Source organism: Chroicocephalus ridibundus, chromosome Z, assembly GCF_963924245.1.
Source record: "Chroicocephalus ridibundus chromosome Z, bChrRid1.1, whole genome shotgun sequence".
Lineage (NCBI taxonomy): Eukaryota > Metazoa > Chordata > Aves > Charadriiformes > Laridae > Chroicocephalus > Chroicocephalus ridibundus.
The window spans coordinates 77,646,233-77,663,539 of record NC_086316.1 but is presented as its reverse complement, the minus strand read 5'-3'; the positions used below and the strand labels follow the sequence as shown (position 1 = coordinate 77,663,539).

Here is a 17,307-nt window from a genome sequence, read left to right as displayed (position 1 = left end):
CATAAAGACCAGTGTAATGCAATTTTGAGAAAGGTGCACAGATCCTGATCAGGAGTAAAGGAACACCTCACTCCTGGAGAAGCATTTCTAAACCTAAACCTGAATGTAGGAATTAACTTCCCAGTAGATGGCTTTGCTGAGGAGCATGCTCAGGAGCTTTAGTAAAGGCACAAGTACTGGTGCTATGGTTGGCTTCGGGGTCTTTTATCTTTCAGTGCAGCCCCACTTTCTGACAGACTGGCGTCTGGTATTCACCATTGATTCCTGGAAGTAACTCCAGGGTGCTGCTTAGGATTAAAATGAAAATAATTTCTTCCTTCAGGAATGCTCTGGAATGAGTTGGCCCGAGGACCACAGGTAGCTGGAGAAGTGCTGGGCCTGCCCTTCACCTGTGAAAAAAATAGTCTTTAACGGAGCGATGGTGATTTGTGCCAGCTAAAGACTTGTGGGATTTGGCCACTTACGCTCGGGGAGCAGAAATCTTGTGCTTTTTCTCTTCTGATCTTTCGAATTGCCTCTGTAATTTTTCCCCAAGTTATGTGTGCTCAGTGTGTTCTGTCGATGTGAGAAGTGGTAATGTCACTCGGCTAGAAGTTTTATGGTTCACAGAAGGTAGGATTTGTATTGAGATAGACAGATAGATGGATGTCTGGTGCCTGAACACAACATATTACACAGATTGACCCAAAATTTTGAAGACTAAAATCCCAAACGATAGACTGAGGGGATCTCCGTCTGGGAGATTTCAGACGGATTTTATCTCTTTTCTCTGATTAATACAAGCTTTTAAGAGCATATCATCCCTGTCCTTTTGCCCAAATAATTGGAGAAGATCAGAGTAAAGCAGGATCAATAGCAAGTAAGTAGCCTACATTTTCTCAGGTGTCAATGTAAAGGAGGTCAGGCATGGCACACTGGGAAGGGAAGAATGCACAGCTAGGGGGGTCTGTTTTGCATTGAGATAAGGACCATTCGCCAAGACAAAGGAGAAGGTGAATCCAAGTTGCCCATGCAGCTGGTAAACACAGAAAAGGTAGCAGTGATGCTCATGTCCCCACGACAAGCCAGGCTCTGGGCCACACTGAGATCTGGTCTCTCTCCGTACGCGAGGAGGGAATGGAAGGGAGCAGAAGTGCCGGCTGACGGGAGCGGCAGGGACACCACCCTGCCAGGCTGCCCGCGGAGCCCGGAGCTGCCTCCTAATGATCGCGAGCGGCTGGTCACAACTGGAGGCGAGCTGTTCCCCATTTGTTTGTGCTCCTTGGAGTGGCGGGGATCCGCTCTCCATCAGAATAATCCAATTGAACAAAATGATTCATATTAGCAGGCACATCTGTCTGAGGCCAGAGCAGAACCCTGGTGTTAGTTTAATAAATGGCGTTCATTAAACTCAGCTGAAAATATAATCTGGAGAGACTGATGGGGTGAACAGAGCAAAGAATAAGCAAAAGGAGTTAGCAATTATCAGATGTCATTTGTTCTACTGGTACCACGGAATTGGGGCTTGTTTGCTGAAATCTTAATTTCATTTTGCTGAGGCAGAATCCATCAGAGAAGCTTATGCTGCAGCTATGATTCCTGTTTGTCAGACTTTGGTAGGGAAGGGGGCATTTTTCTTTTCCCCTTTTCTACCACACAAAGCAACCGTATGCACTGATTGGACACTGACCCCAACAGAGAGCCCAAGGACAGGAAAGATGGAGGTACCAGCCTTGCTTTTCCCACAAAAAGACCGCTGAGTAAAGTTCCTTGTGCTGCAGTGCAGAGAGCATGGGCGGCACCTTAGGATGGAGACCCTCAATATTTCCAATGCAGCAACAGTTGTAGCTATTCCCACATCCTCTGCCATTTTCCCTCCATACCAAGGGGCTTTTGTAAACACTCCTCATTTGGCTTCAGGAGCATTTTACACTCTATAGGTGCCAGTGGAAAGAACTCTACAAAGGCTGGGATCTTCTTGGTGGCCAGATTTGGGAAACTCCTAGAAGCTGTGCACTGATGGCTGCCCAAGATGGCTCAGCAGCGCTTCGTGGAGCACAGGGGAAGAGGCAGTGGCACTGAGGAGCTCCAGGCAGCCCACACATTCAGAGCTCAACCCTGATGGTCCGGGGCTGCCTCCTTCAGGCACAGCCCACACCCCACCGGGCAGCGCTGCCAGTTGCTCTGCGTTAGCATTCCCATCCATAAGTCTTCACACAAAACACTGAATCCAGAGAGCCTGCTCTTAGGAGGGAGAGCTGCCTTTCCCATTTCACGTTGAGCAGAGACAAGCTTCCTGGGCCTGACTTCCAGCAATTTATGGTCAGCACTTGAAGACTGGCTGGACAAGTTGTTCTTTGCAAGTTGCTTTGGCTTGGTTTAGTTTTAACTTCCCCCCACAGGTATTCAAATGGTCTTTGGTGTGTTCCAGAGGAAGGAAAGAAAGGTTTTTATATTTATAGACTTGCTAGGGCAGCGCTCAAGTCCCAGCCAGTCAGAAAAAATCAAAAGAATAATGGAGGAGAAGGGAAACCTTGACCTCATAAGCTTTCAGCGTTGATTAGTTTGTTGGTGTCGGGAACCTTTTCTTGTTCAGGGCAGACTAGCTGTGAAATGATTTTTTTTTTCCCCCTTGTCTTTAATCTGTCTCCTGTATTCCCATGGGGAAGGAGGAGCCAGTACCTGCCTTCCCGGAGTTTGCTTCAGAGGAAGCAGCTGAATGGACTTGCACACCAGCAGCGAGGGGCTAGGGTGGTTTTTTTTTTTTTCAGTCACTCATCTTCTCAATGTGCCCTTGGGCAAGAGGCTGAGCACCTCCAATTTCCTTCAAAATTGTGTAAGAATCAGTTCTTACTGATTATTGATACTCCTACACGAGCTGCTGTGGAGATGTTCAGATGTTGTTCTTGCCCTGGAGAGTGCAGGAGAGGGAGAGAGACTGCAGAGATGGGCAGCATCTTCCTGACATTTGCCGTGGACTCCACCATCACTAGCAGGCTTCACTCACAGCCATGGAAGTGGGTGAGACATGCACTCAATCCCATCTCCACCCCAGCACCATTCCTCACTCAGGTAAATCCCTAGTCCCTTAGCCTTAACCTTAGACTAACATGGGCCTGTCATTTGTACAAGACTGGTGAGAAATTTGCTGAATTCATTGCAGCACAGAAAGCCTTATCTGACGTCTCACTGACCGCCTCTGTGAAATGAGCTCTTGGGTCTCACCTTGGTTCCTCCTAAACACATCTCTGTAACAAGCCAGCCCTAATTGCTACCCAAGCTGGCAAATGCATTTGAGAGCTAAGGACTAGAGGAGGGAAGAGAGCCAAGAACTTCTTGCACCCCTGGGGATGGCCTCTCTAGGCACACTGACCAGTGTAAGCTCTCACTCCTGAAGTCTGTTCATGGTCACCCTCCACAATGCTTTTGTCATATTGGTATGAAAAATGTAAAACAAGACCAAATAAAACAAATCAGATCTACATATATAGAGTATAGTCTTAGAAACAATGAGTACAGGTATTACTCCTTTCTGCAGTTCTTCTGAGGCCCTTCAACAAAATTTCAGGACCTCAGATCACTGCAGTATTTTTCTAAATCTCAAAAAATGAGACCATTAAAATTAGCGTTAGAGAATTAAACTACGAGGGTACTTTATGCGGCTTGAAACATCAGACACAGCTTAACAGCCTATGGTCACAGCCACACTTCAGCTTTTAGCTGCATCAAGATCAGCTGGTGGGGCTTCCATTTCCAGATGTTCAGTGTCTCCCCCACCACCTCACTTCTGCCAGCTGAACAGCTCTTGTGATAGCTTCCTGATACACTTAAAGTCAACTAGACCAGCACTGACCTGCTGCCTCAGTCATTTAAAGTGCACAGGTTGTTTTAGAATAAAACAGGTTACAAAGCAAAGCTCAGCAGTAGAGCTAAAGGGGTCCAGCCTTGAGGTTCTTCTCTGTGGGATCAGGGGGTGATAGCACTCCCAGCCAGCACAGCTGCAGGCACAAGGGGACAGGCTTCATAAGCACAGGCTGTCTGAGGGGACAGTGAACCAAAAACACAAATGACTGAGACTGATCAGACTCTTCAGTGGACGCAAATGGAATTTAGGTTTTATTTTCCATACGTTTTTCAAAGTACATTCAAGTAATCTTATGAACCAGCTATCCCGGGAATGAGGAAACCAGCACTTTGGTTTATAGTGCTTTCAAAAAAAATTGGTTTGTTTTGGATTTCTCTTTAAATTCTCAGTCAAAAAAGTTTTGATTATTTTTTAAGCAATCATAATGTTTGACTGATCACCTGCATTTTCCACCAAGAAAGGCTTTGAACAAAAACTTAATCCAGCTCTAAATTAGAACCATATAAATACCTCAGCTATAGCAGTGAAATGAGTCACATACATAAGTCACATACATAAGTGTTTTCAGAATCAAATTCTGAGATACTAAAATTTGCCAAGAGCTGTGAATTCTTCAGATGGAAACTGCTCCAACTATATGGAGGAATTCTTGTCTTATCTTTCTCAAACTCAGAAAGAGTTACCATCGCCTTAGCAAAAGTATCTTGTTTCAGAAACGTCATGCAGAATGTAGCTTCAGGAAGGATTTTTTTTTTTTAACAAAAAATTAATAACATTTAATAATTAATAGTACTATGTAAGCTTATTGAGTCATCCTGGGCTTTAATCAATTTGAAATATTTGGGGCACCAATTTCCACCTTACTGCTCCTCGCTGGAGGTACATTAGAGTTTTAGTGCAATTAAAACGAAGCAGGAAATATTTTTAGCTAATTGCACTGTGCACCTTGAAGGTAATTTGAAGCTGCAGGCAAAAAAAATAAAATATCAGAAGGAGTAATTGAGTGTTGCAAGCTGGGAGTATGTGTTCCTGGCTGCATTCTGATTTAGAGTGGTACAGAAGCTACGCAAGGAGCTGAACAGACTTGGCAGAAGAAGGGTGACGTCTCACCCCTGGAGAACAGTCCCATTAGATATCACAGGGAAGCCCACTCACAAGTACGAGGCTTCACGTGGGAGATGCTATAAGGTACAAGTCCTGACGTGCAGGGCAGGAATGCGCATGGATAGTTGCTGCACTTGGGAAGTCTTGCATGTTTGTGGAGCACAGGGTGACCCTTTCCTGGATGCAACCCCACACAAGCACCCACTCCTTCCTGCTCCCAGTGAGCAATTACAGACCAAAGCCCTCATCCCTAGCCTGGAAGACAGGTGTGGGCAAGCACTTGAGCCCCAGGTAGGGTGTATGAGGCAACCTACTTGGAGGTCACAGGAAACATAACCCTACCGGCTGAGATCCATGAGCTGGGCTTGATTAAGGGTCTTGACACCATCCTAAGAGGTGCCTTTGTCTGGTGGGGAAAAGGAAGAGGGGAACGGGCATAGCATCTCTATCTAACCCTCAGCAACAAGAACAGGAGAGTGAAGCATCGAGCTCATCAGCATTTTGATAAGCTCTAGTCAATCTACAGAGGGAAAACAGCAAACCAGCGGAGACTGGGCACAGAGGCTTGCTCACAGCTTCCCAATTAGACTTAGTTCTCAACCATGTACATTTTTTTAATTAAACTGTTGGTACAATGCTCAGGAGATAGCAAACTCCTTGAGGCCCTCTTGTAATAAAGAACCTTTCATTATGTGCAGAAAGGTAGCTACCACACAGCTTAATTTCCTCTCCCACCTAATGTTCACCAGCAGCAAAAGCAGGAGTGAGCACTCTATATGAGGCAGGACAAATGATCCCCAGGGCACAGGATGCACTGAGCTGGCCCACAGGAGTGGAAGAGGCTACAAGCTTTGCTGGAAAAGTAGCCACATGATGTACATTTGACCTTTACCATCACTATTGCCCTGCTTCCCAAAATGACCTGAGTTTATAGCACTGACCTTTGCCTGCAAAGCTCTTGGTTGGTAAAGCACAGCTGAGAGAGGAGTAGGGAGCCATGGCTATTGCATGAGCAAGTAAATTCTGGATGTTGCTGAGGAGGGCGACCAAGGTTGTGAGTGCTCAGCCCTTACCCCTTGGTCCCTACTGCAACCCCAATGCCAAGCAGACCCGAGCTCCTCCCCACACCAACCCGCCCTGCATCCCCACTCCGTCCCACCCCAGCCCCGCTCAACCTCCTGCCGCGCACCCCCAAACCTCCTTTGGGCTTCCTCCACCACCCTGTGATCCCCGTCACACTGTGCCCACCTCTCCTGCCACCGCTTGGGGACAGGGCGAGAAAACACAACACTACACAGGGAACCAGTGACATTTTCTGTCTGGGCTGGCTTCTCCAGGAGCGGATGCTCCGTTGCGGTGCTTTTTCATCCGCTGCTTGAGACTAATGGCTCTAGAAAAATAGATAAATCAGAGGTGACACAGCTATTGCTGCTTGACATTTTTTCATCAAACTGGCTGGGGGAGGAGGGGGTGACCAAAAAGTGACATTTTGACCAAACTGGATGTTTCTGCAGCAAATTTTCATTCCAGTAGATTAAAAAAGAAATGCCAACAGCACAAAAAAACAAAACTGCCTTGATTAAAAATGTTGGCCTTCAAAACACTAAATTCCTGTTAAAAATGGACTGGATTTCAGACCGATTAAAAAAAGACAAAAATTAATCCATTCCTCTGGTTGCCTCCCCCAGCCCAGATTTGTTTTGTTTTTTTAAGTGAAATACTCACAGAAAAGAAAGCCAAAATAATGACAATTTTCCTTTGGAAAATAATTGTCATTTTTCAACCAGCTCTTAATGTAACATAGTTAAATGAGAACAATCCAAGTAACAACACTGCACAGCAAGTAAGTCATACGATTATTCGACAGAGGGGCATTACAATTTAAGAGCTAATTTTTATTGTCACCTTTAATTTATAAATGGGAAAAATGAGTCAGGGCCATCAAGCATCTTAAAAAAACCCAACAATATTAGCATTTGAGATGCCGGACTCCCATCTCCCCGTTAGATCACATTAGCTTCTCTGTCTGTATATGTGTCATTGTCTCTGTTGATATGTATGTATATATAGTACCTCTGTATGTATACATATGTATGATATGTATGTGTGCCTATTCATGTATATAAGGATTCATATAAACTATCTGCCTCCTTTTTAACCTTCAGATGTTATAACTGAAGCATCTGACAAAAACGTACTTTTTTTTTTATTTTATTTCATTTTTTTGTTGTTGTTTTCCTCCTAAAAAATAGCACCCCGAGAGTCCAGGTAAATGCATTGGTTTCCAGTGTAAATGATCAGGCTTCATTTAATCCCAGCATGGATGCAAAGTCCCCTTCACCGCACTACCTGTCCTGCTCTAAGATATTTGGGCTCCTAATCTTGGACTCCCCATGACAACCTTAGCAGTGGTTGTCTCAGGGATGGCGCCCGTTTTGGAGATCCCTACCTCCTTCCTCCACCTCCACCGGACAGTCTGGGCAGGAGTCGGCGAAGGGGAGTTCTGTGCAGGCTGGTATCAGGGTACGGTGTAGAGGAGGGCTGAGGCAGAAGGAAAGCAGACCCATCCAGCATTGGAAGAAAGTTGGTGCAGGGGCATAAAGCAAAGAGAGAAATCGCTATAGAAACAAGAAGGAAGGCAAGGGAGAAAAATATGGGTTGGAATTTTAAAAATATTGATCAGCCTCAGAGGCAACAGCTGTAAAGATCTGCCACCTGTAAGAAAAATATCTCCACTGCCTTGCTATAGGTGGTCCTGGGCACGGGCTCCAGCAGATGGAAGGACAGGATCCTGAATGTAATTTTGGATGGTCTCATAAGCGCACATGTGTGTGTGTGTGGTGTGTGTAAACAGAGACTAACGTGTATTCCATAAAGGTGAAGAAACCTACATATGCGGTGGACACATGAGCAATGTTCAGCCATGATTAGAGGCTTAGGTGTGAGCACAGGAGGTTGCCACTTTTGTGCTGTAAGAAGTCGTGGCCATTGAGTTTCTTCAGGGAGATGTTCCTTGCTTCCAAGGCAGCACAGAAAAAAGGATAGAGAAGATGATCCATGGAGACTAGGCTAAGAAGGACTAGGGGGAAGGACGTGGTAGAATAAAGATGAATAGGAGGCAGTAGATTTATGCAGTAGAAGAAGAACTTCAACCTGGTAGCCCACCATGATGAAAGCAGTGTTCAGACAATTCTACTGTCCTGTGAAGACATGGAGCAATCTTGCACCTGTAGCTCGTTGCATTTGCGAGCTTAGCAGATACATTCATACTCTGGCAGCAGGCAGATGCCCTGAGAGGTATGTGCAAGATGCTGCACAAGCCTAGCAGTCCCTACTCTGCATGTTCAATGTCAGAGAACACAGGAGCTGTGTGCTTTTAAAGATGATCATCTGCACTTTCTTAGTTCATAAAACCTTTGGGAACGGCCTGTTCTTCTCTTGCTTCCAAAAGTTTGTTGTACAGCTGGACACAAATCTTGCTCCATATAGCAGCTCAACTTTGCCACAGAAATATTCAGTAGCGACCCTTCCCCCGCTGAAGACGAGGCAGTTTGCAGTTAGCACCAGCAGGAGACAGGGTGGAATCCTTCCTGCTCTGCACAGACCTGGCGTCAGGTCAAAACTACACACCAGGTTGGTGGTGTAAATGGGACCAAAGTTTCCTTGGCATCTTCTTTGCAGTCCTGTGGTAAACCCATCCTTGGAAAATGATCGAGAGGTCTTGGCGGTACAGCCTGGTCTACCTCCAGAGCCCTGGGTTTATGGCTGTCAGGTCTCAGCAACAACTTAGCCCTATGTGGAGCAACAGTATAGATGAAGAGCTAAAAAATTAGAATCAGTGGCAGCAACATCATTGCTCTTTAGCAGGAACATGCGCATAGAAAGTATGTGGAAGGTATGGAAGACGGCCCATTAAATGTCTACATCGTCTGCCGGGGTAACCACTCATGCAGAAACAGTGAAAGAAAGCAGGCACACAGAAGCTTTCCATGGGTTGCTCACTTAGCCTAAATGACTTACTGTGTGGCCCTGGATTTCCTTTCTAGTCTTTGGGAAGTAAAAGAAACACCTTCAAGTCCCTTTCATACCACGGCTAAGCAGAGTCATTGTTCCTCTTTACCTCCATGGACTTTGCAGGGTTTAGGGTAAATGGACTCTATGCTGAGTCTCCCAAAATGAAGAGCTGATAACTACAGTCTGGGGAGAAGCTGCTGTTAGAAGATTTCCTGTGACAGACGTGGCAGGGCACCCAGGACTACTGTGCTGACAGCACAGGTTGCAAGGACGTGACTGAAGTTGTTTGTTCTAACTGAGGCTTTGACTGAGATTCATTTCTCCTCGTGTTATAGACCTACGGTGTAACTATCTCCTTCACAGCTTGTCACTCAAGATCCTCATTATAACCACCAGAGAGATATAGGCTCCTTCTGGCCATGGTTCACAGTCTCATCTTGAGCGGTCCTTTATGACAAGTAAATTGGGACCTACAAGCCCTGTCCGTCTCCGCCAAAACTGGCCTGGAGTGATTTGCTCATATGGAGGTGTCTGCAGCTTGAATCTTATCATTAGGACTTTAAGCCATTATCAAAGACTAGTCAGTGTTCAAGGAGAAGACGCTCAGGTTCCACTTCGATGCTTCAAAGAAGGAACTGGGTTGGAGTAATACTGGCATTTACCAGGTGTACTTGGCTATGGTTTGGTCAGTGGAGCAAGTTCTCGGTCACTGTCACCTGCAGCAAAGATAACTTGGCATAATCTGTCCTTGTGCACAGACCCTAACTGCTTGGGAAGTATGCTCCTTTTTTATCTCCAAGGCACCACTTCTGAGCTAGGCTGTATATACTTGTCTTCATAACCTTAACACTTTTATTCACAAATTTACTTCAGCAATACCCAAAGTTTATACCTGTTCCTAGGAAAGTGAATTGCTTTTCTTAAACAGATGAGTTTGGCTGGTGTCCAGCCTATCTAACACAGATGCCTAACTTGCCTCTCAATTTCAGGCCGCTGATGAAGCAGTCCACATAAGATAGGTATCTAACTCCTCTGCCTAGTCAACAGAGAAAGGCATTTGTCTCTGTAGCTCCCCAGAGGGAAAGTCAGTCTGCCCAAGTTTGAAACCTGAAAAAGGGATTGTGCAGTTGAAAGCCTGTTTCATCTAACTCATTCAATCAACCTAAATACGTTACTGTTTATTACAAACCTTGCCTAAACTCAGGTACATCAGCTGTGTGGGCAGAATATGTCCCTAGAGACAGCCAAAGGGTCTTCTCCTCTCCAATGACTAGGTAGGCGCTGTAGACCCCTGCTTTAGAAGGACAGCTTCATTTGTTGCTTGAAACATGGACCCAAGTTAGGCAGACAGGACGACCACGTGTGACTTTCATGTGAAACTGCATTTTCTAGGGTTTGGTTTTTTTTGTTCTTTTAGCCTCAGCATGTCCTAATCCTTCACCTGTACATATATATGTTTGTGTGTGTGTGTGTTTGTCACATCCACAGTGTCTGAAGGTGTGTGTGGAGGACAGGCAGAGGAATGGTAGTACCCACTCCAAAGCCAGTGGTCACTGGCAGAACTACCTGGCCCTTCCTGCTCCACCCAAGAGTCAAAATGTTTTCCCCAGTCAAGATTATGTCCAAGAACCTCTCCTCAGCCTCGGGATTGCCTGGGACTAGCATAGGAGGGGGTGCCCCGGTGCCTATAGTCAGCCACTCGTATACGCGTTGCCCACGGTGGTGCAACCCCTGACCCTGCAGCCAATGAGGTCCCATGTGCCAACCCCAGACAGGAGATGTGAGTTGCTGACACTTCCCAGGGATATAGCAGGATATTTCTTGTTCTAGCAGATCTCTCACATTCCCACTGCCTCCTTGCTCCATTCAGGGCACCAAAGCCTGTTAGACCTTTTCCTCATAAAGCCTAACCTGTGCGTCGGCACAGCTAAAGTAACGAAAGAGCCAGGTCTTGCTGTGATGGTGCTGCCAGCTGTCCTTCCTCCCCACCTGCTCTTTTTCTTGTGGTATGACATAGCCAGAAAACCCTGGGGGGTAAGAGGGGTGGCTAGAGGCCTTTTCCTCTTCCTCATACACAACCTGGACCTGTACAGTTGATGCTACTTGTCCTTGGGTACCCAGGGACACACGTGACAACAGCTCTACCGTGGGCCATCTTCAGAAAGACAGTTTTCTCCCTCTTGGCTTGTGAAATAATTGTAGACCCAGATCTTGCATCTGCCTTGGGGGTACCAGTCTGTTGCCTTCACTCAAACTCCAGGAAGCTCAGGTTGACATTTCCAGCACATCAAAGGACAGGACATTAGGGCCACACCATCACGAAGGAGTCAGCTCCAACCAAGACAGCAGCCAGATGTGGAAAAAGTGCAGAGTTTAAGCCAGTGCTCAGATCAGGGCCTTAGTTCAGCACTGTCTCCTGTCAGCTGAGCATAACCACTCTGGCCAGAAAGCATGTTTCAGTTCAGAAAAAATACAGAAACAGTAAAATAAACAAATAATTAATTAAATAAATAAAAAGCCAGGGAACGAATTTTTCTCTAGCCAGCATGCATAACTTCAGGATGAGAACTGCCAACGATATTCTCATGACACCCGAACGCAAGGAGAAATTTCAGTCATGTGCAGTGACTTTTCAGAAATAGGCTGGGAGGAGAGATACGAGCCCTGCCAAGTGATAGAAAGGCAATACCTGAAGAACAGGGTGCAGACCTGCTGACTGAGACAAGTGTATCGTTGTGTGCAGTCATTTTTGGTGTTTACTGAGGCAAAACTCCCTGGGCCAATAAAGGGACATTTTTCTTTGTAGGAAAGAAACAGGGTGTTTCTGGAAATTGTAGCAACCAGCCCCGGCAGTTTCTTGTTTCTGTTTCTTTTTCCCTTTTTCTTTTTCCTTCTTTTTTTCTTTTTTCTTTTTTTCTTTTTCTTTTTCTTTTTTTTTCCCTTTTTCTTTTTCTTTTCTTTTTCCTTTTTCTTTTTCTTTTCTTTTTCCTTTTTCTTTTTCTTTTATTTTCCCTTTTTCTTTTTCTTTTCTTTTTCCTTTTTCTTTTTCTTTTTTCCCTTTTTATTTTTCTTTTCTTTTTCCTTTTTTTTGTTTTTTTTCTTTTTCTTCTTATTCTTTTTCTTTTCTTTCTTTTTCTTTTTCTTTTTCTTTTTCTTTTTCTTTTTCTTTTTCTTTTTCTTTTTCTTTTTCTTTTTCTTTTTCTTTTTCTTTTTCTTTTTCTTTTTCTTTTTCTTTTTCTTTTTCTTTTTTCTTTTTCTCTTTATTTTTATTTTTTTTCTTCTTTTTTTCTGTTTCCTCCTCTCCTCTCCTCTCCTCTCCTCTCCTCTCCTCTCCTCTCCTCTCCTCTCCTCTCCTCTCCTCTCCTCTCCCTTCTCTTCCCTCTCCCACTCCCTCTTCTCCCTCTTCTCTCCTTTTTTTCCATTATTTTTTTAAATTCAGGCCAGAGCCAAATGCCAAAGGAGTAAATGTCCTTCTTTTAATGATGCTGATTTAGGGACCATCGTATCATCCAAGTCCTCCTACAAGTCTGCTTCCCACACCATACCAGCATTGCTGTGTTTTGGAGCCCACCGTCCTGTGAACTGCTAATTGGACATGCAGCAATCAGCAGTAGTTGCGTTGCTTTTCTCTTTTCTTTTCTTTTCTTTTCTTTTCTTTTCTTTTCTTTTCTTTTCTTTTCTTTTCTTTTCTTTTCTTTTCTTTTCTTTTCTTTTCTTTTCTTTTCTTTTCTTTTCTTTTCTTTTCTTTTCTTTTCTTTTCTTTTCTTTTCTTTTCTTTTCTTTTCTTTTCTTTTCTTTTCTTTTCTTTTCTTTTCTCTTTTTTCTCTTTTCTTTTCTTTTCTTTTCTTTTCTTTTCTTTTCTTTTCTTTTCTTTTCTTTTCTTTTCTTTTCTTTTCTTTTCTTTTCTTTTCTTTTCTTTTCGTTTCTTTTCTTTTCGTTTCTTTTCTTTTCTTTCTTTTCTTTTCTCAGTAGCCAAAGCAGCTCTTGGTCTATTACTCCCCCATGATTTTAAACTTGGGATGCAATTGAATTAGAGCGGTACCTGCTCCACAGTCCCTCTGAGGAAATGGAAAGGCTCCTGGAGGACTTTGTCTAGCCGTCCAGCGAAGCCCAGGATGCTGGGGGTGGTGCGGGAAAGGCCGGTGCTAATGAAAGCATTATGGTTGGCAGCGAATGTGTTTATTTTCCAGACTTTGCAAACCGATCTGTGTCTGCGCTCATTCATTCAGTGCATGCTCTCCTCAACAGCTGCTGCATAACGTTCTGTTACTGTTCACTGTTGACCGTGTGTCTACATTTTAGTGTGTGTTTTATGTGTGTGTCTCTGGCTAGGCCTCCTCCATCCTATTTTTCTTCCTTTCTTTCTTTTCTTCTGCCTTTCTTTCTTTTCTTTCTGTTCAGTTAGTTCATTTTGCTTTTCTTCTTGTTTCATTTTCTATAGTTTAATGGCAAATATTTCCATTAGATCTTTTTGACTGATGCTGTGTTTGTAAGTTTTTTTAATTATTATTTTTATATATATCTTCTTTCCCTACCTTTCCCTTTTTCCACACTATATATAAATATATATATAAAAAAAATCTTTTCTTCTTTTGTCATTCAATCAAATTCCAACAAAACCAACCAAGAGCCAGTCAAATCCACCACAGTCTCGCGCTGAGCTAGGAAAAAAGTTCACGTAATGACATGAAAGTGGAGAATACAGTCCCCCAGGCCGTAAGTTCAAATCAACTCGAAGTTGAAAGTGTGACATGATGGCGTCATGTAACAAGCTAAGAATTGGTTGCATGACATGCCGTCAAGTTTCGTGCAGGTGCCGTGATTGAAGCATTTTTCTTGGATGTTGTATCAGTTGATGATTGGCCAGTCATGATCACATGTGCCTTTTTTGACTTTGTGCTGCCACAATTTTTTGCTGTGCTCATTTTCGTTTCGTTTTTGGTGCTTGCAGTGGTTTCTTTATTTGTTGTTTGATTTCTCGTCAGCGTTTTATGCTTCTTTAGATGTCACATAGAAGGAAAAAAAAAAGATGGATTCCTAATTCTTTAGAAAAAATGGGATTGTTATAACTACAGATAATTTGGAAACAAAAAAAAAAAGAGAGAGAGAAAAAAATGTGTGGTTAATTTTTTTGCACTGAAAATCTTGTGATTTTATTTTTTTTCCGGAGAATTGGGGGCCTTTTTCAATTGACACCTTTTTTTACCCTTAGGATATTACAAATCACTCTCTAAAAATTAAAAAAAAAAAAAACAAAAAAAAAAACAACAAAACCAAAACAAAACAAAAAACCAAAAAGAGTAATGATAGTAACAGTAGTTTGAAAACTGTAGCAATCCAAAAAAAAGCAACCCCAAGAAAAGCCTCATTGTATGTCTTTTCAAGAATTCCTAATTCTAAGGTTCTGCATTACAGCAACTCCAGCCAAAATTAATTGCTCAGGGGGAGGGAGGGATTGTTTTGAGTGGGGAAAAAAACCCATACAGATCAAAAACCAAAATGCATCTTTTTGTTTACAACTGAAAAAGGGTCCTTGACGAGTGTTTTTTATTTTTTTATTCTATTATTATTTTTGGTGTTGTAATTGTTTAGACTGCTGTGTACGGTTTGCTGTTTGTTGAACCAACAGTGTGAAAACCTGCCAGCATGGATTGATATTCCGCATGACACTTTTCCACCAGAGTGGACCTTTTGCAGTTTCTAAGTTTCTTGATGTAATAAATCACCGAGTGTATAAGAAGAACCTGCTTGCTAGAAAGAGATAAGAGCTAATCCTTAATGATTAAGCATCCTACTTAAATGTCAAGCCTAGTCGGATCATGATTACATTTTTTTAAATAACTTTTTTATTTAATAAATGTTAGCTTTACATTTTTTTTGCAAAAAGTTTATTCTAACAGTCTTTTTTTTTTATTTAACCTCCTATAAATTGCCTGTTCAAAGTCCTACTTTCTGACATTCACAAAGGAGTAGATGTTAGTGGCAGCTATGTCTCCACAGAAAGCTTATACACTGTCATAGATGGCGCCCCGTTAAAACGTAGAACAATTATTTCTCGATGCCTTTCACACTACAAAAGCCCGCCAAGCAAGATTGTGATCTGGCATTGTAAAGTGGCACTTAAAAATAATTAAAATGTGGCTATCTGCACATACATAGTGATACAGATTTACGTGGACATGCCCTACTATTATTTTGATTTATTATTATTATTATTATTACTACTACTACTACTACTACTACTATTACTACTACTACTACTACTACTACTACTACTAGGAACAATTGTATTTTTCTCTATCATGATCGTGACTACCTTGCTCACTTTGGGTTTGATCCAGTTCTCACTGAAGTCAAGGGGAATCTTTCTGTTGACGTTGAGTGGGAGCAGAATCAGAGCCAATGCCTCCAAAAGCAAAACACCAAACCAGAAGCCCCATCCTGCCCAATTGAAGGGAGAAGAAAACAGCCCTTACTTTCAACAGGAGCAGGATTGGGCCCAAAAGAACAGGCTTATTTTTAATGTCTCTTTTATTTTTTAGGTCTTTTTCCCCCCATCCCAAATACCCCCACCTTCCCTACTTCCCCCTACCCTTTTTGATTTAATTTGCAATGATCTTCTTCATTTTTTTAGGGCAGCAGCTGAATGGGCCACATTTAGGAAAAAATAAAAAAAAAAAGTATATATATTAAAAAAAACGGGAACTGTTGGATTACACCTTTGACATATCAGCAAATATCAATCAAGCTGAAGACTTCAGACTTATTCTCTCTTTGATTGTTTAGACTGTAACATTTCTTCAAGAAAAGTATCACATCTGCTGACTTCGAAGGACATGCGCTTGAAAACAAACAAACACATAAGTAAAATCAGAACAGGAACAAGATCAACCAGGATTTTTGAAGAGACACTGATATCACCACAGCGGCTTTTCTTCAAACAGGAGATGCAAACCTGGATACTGACAAAGGAGTGCCTGTTTGCCACCAAGGATGCGGTTACCATGCGTGACCCATGGTAACAGTCACTGAGCATCTTTATCTGTCATTCCTTAGCTATATAGGGACCAAAGGACAAAACTTTTTACCGCAGACTTGTAGCTGTATGTAAAATATGGAAGTTCTTTCCTTTTCTCTAAGCTGTTCCTAAAACAGTTTTTGAGAGCAATTATATGAAATATATAAAAACTAAAAAAAAAAAAATAATAATAATAATGCTTAAATGCTTTTAAAACAGCAAGATAATAGTTCTTTGATACTTTGGGAGGTTCTTTGGTTATACATTAATTAGAGTCTATGAAGCTTTCCTATGGTTTTCTGTATAATACGTAAGGATTGTGATGTTAAAGCAGGTAAGATGGATATCTATGAAAAGCAAAAAAAAATAAATAAATAAATACATAAATAAATACGTAAAAAGGCATAGGGAAGAGAAAGGAAAGATGGTTGATATTAAATGGAAAACAAAAAAGGTTTGTAAATGCTTCTAACTCTCCCCATTTAAAATCCTAATAGTTGTACAGAATTTAAAAAAAGAAAGTTTAAAATACCTATATAATAGAAAAAATTAGACAACATAAAAATAAAAAAAAAACAAAAAAAACCAAAAAAAGCAAAAAAAAAAAAATAATACTACATAGAAGTTAGCGTTAATGCTAAAAACAAAGATGTTGTAGAACTGTAATTTTTGTAGAGTTTAGATTGAGCATAAATTCCTACTCTTTGCCAATTGCTGTTGGATGCTGTTATTATTTATCAAGGAGAAAAAGGAGATAAATGGCTACTTTGGCAGCTTTTTTAACTGCAAGCATTCCAGCTATTAAAAAAAATAAACACAACACAACTCCATTCTGTAGACAATGCAAACAGGAAACAAAACAGCTGTCTTTTTATCAGACGCTAGTTCTAACTTGAACAACGAAACACAGCTAAATGCTTCATGTCTTCATGATCTGCTGTCCGCAAAATTCCCATCATCCTATGCTTAAGTAGCTTCCATATTTGCTCTAGAAACCTTCAGGGCAAGGGATTAGCCTAGTACCTTAATCCTAAAAAAAAAAAAAAAAAAAAAAAAAAAAAAAAAAATAAAAAGAAAAACCAAAAAAAATACAAGATACAAGAAGAAAAAAACAATCTCTTTGAAGATTCTCTGAAACTGTTTACAAGGAATTTTGAAAAACAGGGGGATGTTTAAAAAATAAAAAAAGATGCTGGCTCTCTGTAAATAAATTTGCATATTTTGTAGGACTTTTAATTGTAATGATAGAGAAAAAACAAGGAAAACTATTTAATGAAAGCACGATATTTATCTTTGGTAAATGACTTTAGAGCAGTTAAAAAATAAG

General features: G+C 41.9%; 1 protein-coding gene across 10 annotated transcripts in view; it reads left to right on the top strand.

The window, feature by feature from the left end:
- Window positions 1-16,592, top strand: part of CELF4 (CUGBP Elav-like family member 4) — a 712,910-nt gene extending 696,318 nt beyond the window's left edge. For 8 of the 10 annotated variants that reach the window (XM_063319988.1, XM_063319989.1, XM_063319984.1 and 5 more), the window contains exon 13: window positions 15,597-16,592. The gene's annotated coding sequence lies outside the window, so the exon portion shown is untranslated. Of the gene's footprint in view, window positions 1-13,590; window positions 13,679-15,596 lie in introns of all 10 variants that reach the window. The other 2 variants (XR_010069051.1, XM_063319981.1) reach the window with 2 other exon arrangements.
- Window positions 16,593-17,307: the final 715 nt, after the last annotated feature.